Source organism: Canis lupus, chromosome 9, assembly GCF_011100685.1.
Source record: "Canis lupus familiaris isolate Mischka breed German Shepherd chromosome 9, alternate assembly UU_Cfam_GSD_1.0, whole genome shotgun sequence".
NCBI classification, from domain to species: Eukaryota; Metazoa; Chordata; class Mammalia; order Carnivora; family Canidae; genus Canis; species Canis lupus.
Genome location: NC_049230.1, coordinates 43,409,587 through 43,419,544, shown reverse-complemented (window position 1 = coordinate 43,419,544; position 9,958 = coordinate 43,409,587). Strand labels below are relative to the sequence as shown.

The window sequence follows — 9,958 nt, the reverse complement described above, 5'->3', positions numbered from 1 at the left end:
ATAATACTGTACTGTACATTAGAAAGATTCTAAGAGAGTAAATCTTAAACATTCTCATCAGAAGGAAAAAATTGTAAGAATGTGTGATAATGGATGTTAACTAGACTTATTGTGGTGATCATTTAGCAATATATACAAATATTGAATCATGTTGCACACCTGAAATTAGTATATGTGAATTATATCTCAATTTTATTTATTTATTTATTTATTTTAAAGATTTTATTTATTTATTCATGAGAGAGAGAGAGAGAGAGAGGCAGAGACACAGGCAGAGGGAGAAGCAGGCTCCATGCAGGGAGCCCAATGTGGGACCAGATCCCGGTCTCCAGGATCACACCCTGGGCCAAAGGCAGGCACTAAACCACTGAGCCACCCAAGAATCTCCAACCATTGATCTCTTTAAGATGACTTTAGCCTCACTTTTTTTCTCTGTTTAAATTATTTCCTCTGTTCAGATCTATGAATTTCTAATACTTTTCTCTTTCTCTGATCTTTTAAGAAACTCCTAAGTACCTTACTAGTGAAAAGCCTATGACAACTTGGTTTTTCTACTCTCTTACCTAAAAGCAAATATACCAAGAACTAGAAATTTGGGGGACCATATCAGAATTCTGTTAAAAAATGTTTATAAACTATGTAGCATAACTATGTCTTGAGAAATTATGTTAAATTTCATAATTTTCTCTTTTCTGTCATAACAAGTGGTCAGTCAAGTGTTTTTAAATTTATTTGATATCAAATACTCAGGAATTCAATCTGTACTGTTTTTATGAGAAAATCTAGGGATCCCTGGGTGGCGCAGCGGTTTGGCGCCTGCCTTTGGCCCAGGGCGCGATCCTGGAGACCCGGGATCGAATCCCACGTCGGGCTCCCGGTGCATGGAGCCTGCTTCTCCCTCTGCCTATGTCCCTGCCTCTCTCTCTCTCTCTCTCTCTGTGTGTGACTATCATAAATAAAAAAAAAAAAAAAAAAAAAAAAAAAAAAAAAAAAATTTAAAAAAAGAAAATCTAGACTACTTTGTGATAATCTGCTATAAAAATCAATCAATCAGTAAGTTAGTTAACAATTTATTGAACATTTACTATATAAAGGCTGATGTGCTAGGTGCTGAATAGAGTACTGGTTTTAAATCTACCATCAAGAGACTTGTAGACAAATTGAAGAAAATAAGAAAGCGAATAACCCAGTGTAGCCTGTAATACGAATAAGACAGTCTTTTATTTCTAGCCCTACCTTGATGCTTTCATTCATGGCTTCCTGTGTCTAGATTCTTTGATCCTCAAAGGAGGGAAAAGAAGATATTTGGGGTAAATCTGAAACACAGCTGGATTCTCAGGGAATTCTCTGGACTAGATATGAACTTGTTTTAAGCCACTGTGCAGTCTCACCTTGACCTGGACTTCTGCAGTAAGTTGCAACAAGACTAGAGCAAGTTTGGGTGAATTTATTTCATAGCAATTGCCTAAGTAACACTAGTTCCAAAACTGCCATCTGGTGGCTTAGTCAGTTGAATGTCCAACTCTTTATTTCAGCTCAGGTCATGATCTCAGGGTTGTGGAATCAAGCCCCACATCAGGCTCCATGCTCAGTGTGGAGTCTGCTTGTCCCTCTCCCTAACCCCCCTTCCTGGACTCTCTCTCAAATAAATAAATACATAAATAAAATCTTAAGAAAAAAATTTTGAAAACCCACCATCTTTTCCACAGAATAGGATATTTGCAAATCGCATATATCAGATAAATGTTTAATAGCCTAAATATATAAAGAATTCCTACAATTCAATAACAACAAAAAAACTATTTAAAAATGGGCAAAGGACTTGAATAGACATTTCTCCAAAGAAGATATACAAATGGCCAGGAAGCACATGAGAAGACACTTGTGTAATTAACCATTTGGGAATCATGAGATACCATTTCAAACTTAGAGTGGCTATTATATAAAAAAAATAGAAAACAAATGTTGGTGCATTAGTAGCAAAAATTAAAAATGGCATAGCCACTGTGAAAAACAGTTTGGCAGGTCTTCAAAAAGTTATATTTAGAATTATATGACCTAGCAATTCCTTTTTCTTTAAAATATTTATTTATTTATTTATTTATTTATTTTTTAATTTATTTATGAGAAACAGAGAGGCAGAGACACAGGCAGAGAGAGAAGCAGACTCCATGCAGGGAGCCCGACACGGTACTCGATCCGGGGTCTCCAGGATCACGGCCTGGGCGGAAGGTGGCACTAAACTGCTGAGCCACCCGGGCTGCTTGCAATTCCATTTTTTGATATATACCCAAAAGTCTTGAAAGCAAGAACTTCAACAGCAATTTGTACAGCCATGTTCATAGCAACATCATTCACTAAGGACAAAAAAGTAGGAACAACCCAAGTTTTCATTAACAGATGAATGGATAAACAAAATGTGGCACAATGGAGTATTATTCAGCCTTAAAAAAACAATGAAGTTCTGATACAATGCAACAAGAATGAACTTGAGGACATTAATGGGGATCCCTGGGTGGCTCGGTGGTTTAGCGTTTGCTTTTGCCCAGGGTGTGATCCTGGAGTCCTGGGATCGAGTTCCACATCGGGCTCCCTTCCTGGAGCCTGTGTCTCCCTCTGCCTGTGTTTCTGTTTCTCTCTCTCTGTCTCTCATGAATAAATAAATAAATAAAATCCTTTAAAAAAAAACTTGAGGACATTATACTAAATGAAACAAGCCAGTCCCAAAATGACAAATGCTATATGATTTCACTTATAGGGGGTACCTAAGGTAAGCAATTCATAGAGACAGAAAATATAATAGAGGTTAGTAGGTGCTGGGAGGAGGTGAGAAAGGAGTTATTGTTTAATGGGGATTGAGTTTCAATTTGGGATGATGAAAAGTGCTGGAAATGGGGACACCTGGGTGGCTCAGCAGTTGAATGCCTGCCTTTGGCCCAGGGCGTGACCCTGCAGACCCGGGATCGAGAACCCTGTCAGGCTCCCTGCATGGAGCCTGCTTCTCCCTCTGCTTGTGCTTGTGTCTCTGCCTCTGTGTGTGTGTGTGTGTCTCTCATGAATAAATAAATACAATCTTTAAAAAAAAAGAAAAGTGCTGGAAATGGACACTAGTGATGGTTGCACAACCATCCATTCAATTTCACACCTAAAAATGGTTAAAATAGCAAATTTTGTGTTATATATATTCTACCACCACAATAAAAAATATTTGCAAACAAATTAGCACAGTTTATTTATTTATTAAAATATTTTATTTTTAGGTAATCTCTGCACCCAACATGGGGATCAAACTTACAACCCTGAGATCAAGAGTCACAGGCTCTTCTGACTGAACCAGCCAGGCACCCCCCAAATTAGAACAATTTAAAAAGGAAAAATAAAACACCTGCCATTTTCAGTAAATGTTCAATGAATCATCTTCAGATCTCATTTTTTAGTGAACTTGTCTTTCCCATGTTCCCTAGGAGAAAGGGTAACCTGAAGCAAACTGGACAAATCAGATTCCCTCTCCCAGGAATTTGGAATTGAGAAGCTGAGAGACTGAGGCAATTGGTGGATGGTGTGTGCTTGAACAAAAAGGGCTGTAGAAGCTAGGCCATGGCAAACCAAAATCCATGTGCAGGCTCAAGTCTGGTGATGCACAGAAGCTCAACTGGGGAGAAAATGGAGACCATAGACCAAGCTGTTGTTAGGAGAGGTGGAGCAAGAAGCTTGTTTATCACTCCATAGCTTGTCTTGTTCTGAGCTGGTGGCATTTAACTTAATGTGATAGTCTTTGTCTTATACTTCTTTAATATAATGAATCTACTACCTTATCTCCATTATGACTGCTTCTACCCCAGACTAAAGCTTCATGATCTTGCACCTGGATTGTTCCAATAGCCTGTTCATTGGTCTCCTTGCTCTACTCTTGTCCAATCCATTTGCCACAATACATAAAACATAAATTATAAGGCTTAAAAACATAAATTAAGGATGCCTGGGTGGCTCAGTGGTCAAGCGTCTGCTTTTGGCTCAGGGCGTGATCCCGGAGTCCCGGAATCGAGTCCCACATGGGGCTTCCTGCAGGGGGCCTGCTTCTCCCTCTGCCTGTGTCTCTACCTCTCTTTCTCTCTCTGTGTCTCTCATGAATAAATAAATAAAAACTTAAAAAAAATAAATTAGGTCATGATACATGTCTGTTTAAAATTCTTAATGGGTGCATCCCCGGTGGCTCAGCGGTTTAGAGCCGCATTTGGTTGTCCTAGAATCCCCGGATTGAGTCCTGCGTCGGGCTCCCTGCATGGAGCCTGCTTCTCCCTCTGCTTGTATCTCTGCCTCTCTCTGTGTGTGTCTCTCATGAGTAAATAAATAAAATCTTAAAAAAATTTTTTAATTGCCTCTGTGCTTTATTTTTAAAGAATTTATTCATTTTTAAAGAATTTATTTATTTATTCATGAGAGACACAGAGACATAGGAAAAGGGAGAAGCAAGCTCCATTCAGAGAGCCGGTCATGGGACTCGATTCCGGGACTCGACCCGGACCCAGCACTCTGGGATCACGTGCTGAGCCAAAGGCAGACGCTCAACCGCTGAGCCACCCAGGCGTCCCAGCCTTTATGCTTTATTTATTTATTTATTTTTGAAAAGATTTTATTTATTCATGAGAGAGAGAGGCAGACACAGGCAGAGGGAGAAGCAGACTCCCTGCAGGGGGCCTGATGTGGGACTCCATCCCAGGACCCCGGGAACACGCCCTGAGCCAAAGGCAGACGCTCAACAACTGAGCCACCCAGGTGTCCTGCCTCTATGCTTTAAAATGAAATCTAAGCTTCCTTATATGACTTCTAGCAACTATATGATTGGGCTCTTGCCTCCCTTTCCAATTAGCAATAATCGCGCCTCGGATAAACCTCATTGGCTACGATACTGCCACTGCGCAAAGCTGCCTCCCTTTCCAATAACATCACATATCACTTCTCCCCCACACTCATTATAATCAACCACTACAGTCTATTTGCGTGTGTGTGCGCGCATGCCATGGTCTAGTTTCTTAACTGGAATACAACACACTTCACTAGTTTTGAAGGTTTATTTTTGTCTTGTCTTTCAGGTCTCAGCTTATGTCACAAGTTATGACATTGTCGTTTGTCAATGTCTAGAGACATTTCTGATTGTCACAACCGGAGGAGTATGTTACTGGCATCTAGTGGGTACAGGCCAAGGATCCTACTAAACATTCTAGTAACAGGACAGCCCCCTCCAAAAAGGAATCATCCAATCCAAATGACAATAAGTACAGAGGTTGGAGACCCTACAAATAACACCCTATTTAAAGTGGCTTTATTTCATTGCTATGTTTATTTCCTTCAAGGCACTTATTCATAATAAGAATTTATGTTATTTGTTGTTTGTTAATTCTCTGCATGTCCCATTAAAACATGAGCTCCATGAAGTCCAGATTCTCATGTGCCTTGTTCACTGCTGATTAAATGAATGAATGAATTCCATGAACCTGTAACTACTCGATTTCTCAACTAATTTTGTTTTTGAGAGAGAGAGAAAAAGAGAGAATGCACATGCACACATGTGCAAGGAGGAGAATGAGGGGGACGGGCAGAGAGAGAGAGAGAGAGAGAGAGAGAAAGGAAATTTTAAGCAGTCTCCACAACGTGGGGCTCGATCTCACACCCCTGGGATCATGACCTGAGCCAAAATCAAGAGTTTGACACTTAACCAATTGAGCCACCAGGTGCCCACTCACTAATTTAAAGCTTTATTTAAAAAATTAATCTAATTCATTTTCAGAGAAGCATCTACTTTTATTAATTCAGCCATTATTTTTTTAAAAATATTTTATTTATTTATTCATGAGACACACACACAACACAGAGAGAGAGAGAGAGAGAGGCAGAGACACAGGCAGAGGGAGAAGCAGGCTCCATGCAGGGAGCTGGGACTCAATCCCGGGTCTCCAGGATCAGGCCCTGGGCTGAAGGCGGCACTAAACCGCTGAGCCACCTGGGCTGCCCCATTATTTTGTTTTGAATACCAACTATGTTCCAAGCAGCGAGCTAAGTGCTGGTATATAATAGGAAGTAACACATGGCTCTTGGTCTTAAAGAGGTTATAAGTCAAGTGTTGGTTGAGAAGGGATACGTGTAAGTTAAAAGGCCATTTATAGTTTGGGATGCTGTGGGGAATTAAGGGGGAATTATGGTCTCTGCTCTCAATGGGCTTAATGGGTGTGGAATGAGGGATGCATACAACTACAAATACCAGAAAAGAACACAAACAAGAAAAACAAGATCTGTACCAGCTATGGAAATCAGAGACGGCTTTCCAGAAGAGGTGTTACTTGATTTGAGACATGTAAGAAGACAGATGAAAGTTTGATAAAATAGAAGGAGGAAATGGAGAAAAGGAAAGAGGGCATTCCAGGCAGAGAGAATGGCAAGAGCCAAGGCACAAAAATGTGTGTGCCAGAAACAAGTAGATGTATTTGGCTAAAGCACAGGAGACCAGTGAGAACTTAGGCTGGAAAGGGAGTTTGGGTCCAAACTGGGTCAGTTGAATATAAATACAAATGACCCAAATCTTGCCCACATTTCCTATAATTTAGAGAGCATTTCCTCTATGCACACCAGGAAAGGGAAGCTTAGAGAAATGTGGTGACTCACAAATCATTAGTAGACCTTTATTGTTTTGACTGTCAGGATTTGGGGGAGGTTCCTGGCTTACCAAACCTCCCAGGACCTTGGTATGATGACACACGTGAAGAGACAGAGCTCCTGATATATAATAGGGACACTTCCTGTCTCCATGTATAAACAATGTGTTGCTAGATTTAATTTTTTTGGAGGGGGGATTAAAAGGCTCAAAGAGGAGTACTTTTCCTTTTATTCCAAGGTATGATAGGAATGGATGTATGCTAATGAAGGAAGGATAAGGAAACAGGAGGGGGACCAAATAACGAAAAGAATAGGTCAGTTTGTTTGAGAAACAAGCTATGCTGAAGCATTTATTTGCAGAATTCCAGTTGCCATAGCAATTGGATGCTGTTCTTTCCACTGTTCCTCCTTTTATCCTTTGCATGGTCTTTAAAGAAATCATTTCCTAGACAGATGTAGTCCTTGCTGTTTATCATAAGGATTTTGGAACATTTCTTTCTACCTGCTTCCCCTTTTAGCAGTCCAAATCCAGCCACTCACCTGGGAAGAGTTGAATGGTGCTGGCCATTTCAGGACCAAGATCTTAGGAACAGAGCTTTACCCAGGCAGATCTAGTGGAAATGTCCAACTGCTGCCTTCTGAAACATCCCAGTGTATAAATAAATGATAAGTATAGGGACTAAGTAAAATGTAGAATGGCTTGGGGAAAAAAACTAACTTACAGACAGAATAGTCAAAATTCTTTAAAACCCAGAGTAAGAATTATCCCTTATTGGGAAGAAACAATAATGGTTATGAGTTTCATATTGTCTTACTCCACTGGATCCTCCCAAAAACCCTATGAGCCAATCATAGCTAATATTTACTGAGTACTTATTTTGTGCCAGACACTCTTTAGACCCTGTGTTATCTAAACTATCACAACAACCTTTGTTGCAAATGATTATCATTATTTCAAAATTGAGAAAGGATCATAGACTTAATTATTGAATACCAATGATATGCCATGGTACTGGGTAAGCACTTGGCATGCATTTTCCTGTGGCAAACCTTGGAAGTGGTTCTATATTTTGAGGACCAAGGAGGTAAAATAGCTTGCCCAAGTCTATATAGTAAAGAATAAGAAGAAACACAATTCAAAGCTAGGCTTCTTATTCCAAAGCCCATGAACTTAAGCACTCCAAAAATAGAAATGGAAGTTGAGTTTAAAAGACTTGCCCCCCAAAAAATAAAATAAAAGATAAAAGACTTGCCCAAGTTTATACAATCAGCAAGTCACAGATTGAAAATCTCAATCCATGTTTATCTATTTATTTTATTTTTTAATTTTTATTTATTTATGATAGTCAGAGAGAGAGAGAGAGAGGCAGAGACACAGGCAGAGGAAGAAGCAGGCTCCATGCACCGGGAGCTCAACATGGGATTTGATCCCAGGTCTCCAGGATCGCGCCCTGGGCCAAAGGCAGGCAATAAACCGCTGCGCCACCCAGGGATCCCAATCCATGTTTATCTAATTCCATAGTAGAACGGCTGACATTTCACAATAAGAAAGATAATTGAAAATATTTCAGTTCTTTCGTTTAAGCTAACTCTGAAAGCAGAGCCATCGAACTGGGTACTATTTCACTATACTCTTTAAATATAGTTAGTTCCCTTAGAAGTTAGTTCATGAATCACTAGCCAGACTTTTTGGTTTCCGGCTACTAAATTGTAAATTTATGTGGCAAATGGTTCCTGTTCTAAAGGTGTTTATCACCTGTTTAGGGAACTAGACATTTAAAAAGGAGAGAAGGAAGGGAGGCAGATAGGCAGATAGGAAGGGAAGAGGAAGTGAAGGGAAAAAAATAGTATGGGAGGTGAGATAGACCAGGTATTTATTTTTTTATCTTTAACTTCTGGACCTAGTGAAGATTGACTTTTACTATGTCCATTCTGTAGGTGAGACTAGAATGGATTTTGCTACTAACTGGTGAATGTTCAATCTCTGTGCTTTTCAAACTTTAATGTACAGATTATCATGGGGATCTACTTCCTCCAACATAAAATTTCCACTGGCTTGTCACAGCATCCAACATTTTTCACCCATAGATCTTTGAGTTAAAATATCTCTCCTATGAGGTGCCTGGCTGGCTCAGTTGGAAGAGCGTGCAACTCTTGAATTCGGGGTCATGAGTTCGAGCCACACATTAGTCGTAGAGACTACTTAAAAATAAAATAAAATAAAGTCTTAAGAAAAATCTCTCTTGAGATTTTGAATCTTTTGATTCAATAAAACTTTTGAATAAAAGTTTTATTCAAAGGCAAACATATAGGGACACCTGGCTGGCCCAATCAGTGGAGCATGCAACTCTTGGTTTCAGGGATGTGGATTTGAGCCCCATGTTGGGTGTAGAGATTACTTAAAAATAAAATCTTTTGGGATCCCTGGGTGGCGCAGCGGTTTGGCGCCTGCCTTTGGCCCAGGGCGCGATCCTGGAGACCCGGGATCGAATCCCACATCAGGCTCCCGGTGCATGGAGCCTGCTTCTCCCTCTGCCTGTGTCTCTGCCTCTCTCTCTCTCTCTCTCTCTATCATAAATAGATAAAAAAAAATTAAAAAAATAAAATCTTTTTAAAAAAATCTTTATTTATTAGAGAGAGAGTGAGCCTGGGGGGCAAGGGGGCGGGCACAGAGAGAGAGGAAGAAGCAGATTCCCTGCTCTGCAGGGAGCCCGACGTGGCTCAGTCCCAGGACCTCAGGATCATGACCTGAGACAAAGGCAGATGCTTAACCAACAGAGCCACCCAGATGTCCCTTAAAAATAAAATATTAGGGCAGCCCTGGTGGCTTAGCGGTTTAGCGCTGCCTTCAGCCCGGGGTGTGATCCCGGAGACCCGGGATTAAGTCCCACACCGTGCTCCTTGCACGGAGCCTGCTTCTCCTTCTGCCTGTGTCTCTGCCTGTCTCTCTCTCTCTCTCTCTGTCTCTCATTAATAAATAAATAAAAAACCTTAAAAAAAATAAAATCTTAAAACAAAAAAACAAAAGCAAACAGGTCTTCCTGACTGCCTTTTGCTTGCCTTCCTGCCCCCTGATTCCCTCTCTTCCTGAATAATTCAGTCCAAAAGCCATTTAGTGGGGCTGAGCAAGGTAGGTGTCCACATAAAGGGCAATGTGAACTGGGTGCAGGTTGCTTGGGGAAGGGGCATCATGGATATGGGTGGTTATTTGGAAAATATGGGGGAATTGATTCAATGAGTAAATAATGAGAATATTTCACTGTTGGAGTCATATATGGAAAGGGAGAAAACTAGAATGGCCCTCTCA

At 40.5% G+C, this 9,958-nt stretch overlaps 1 non-coding gene across 1 annotated transcript; it reads right to left on the bottom strand.

The window, feature by feature from the left end:
* Window positions 1–4,792: 4,792 nt before the first annotated feature.
* LOC119873524 lies at window positions 4,793–4,927 on the bottom strand. Its single transcript, XR_005365115.1, has one exon. It is a non-coding gene; the product is annotated as a U4 spliceosomal RNA (small nuclear RNA).
* Between the last annotated feature and the right edge of the window lie 5,031 nt (window positions 4,928–9,958).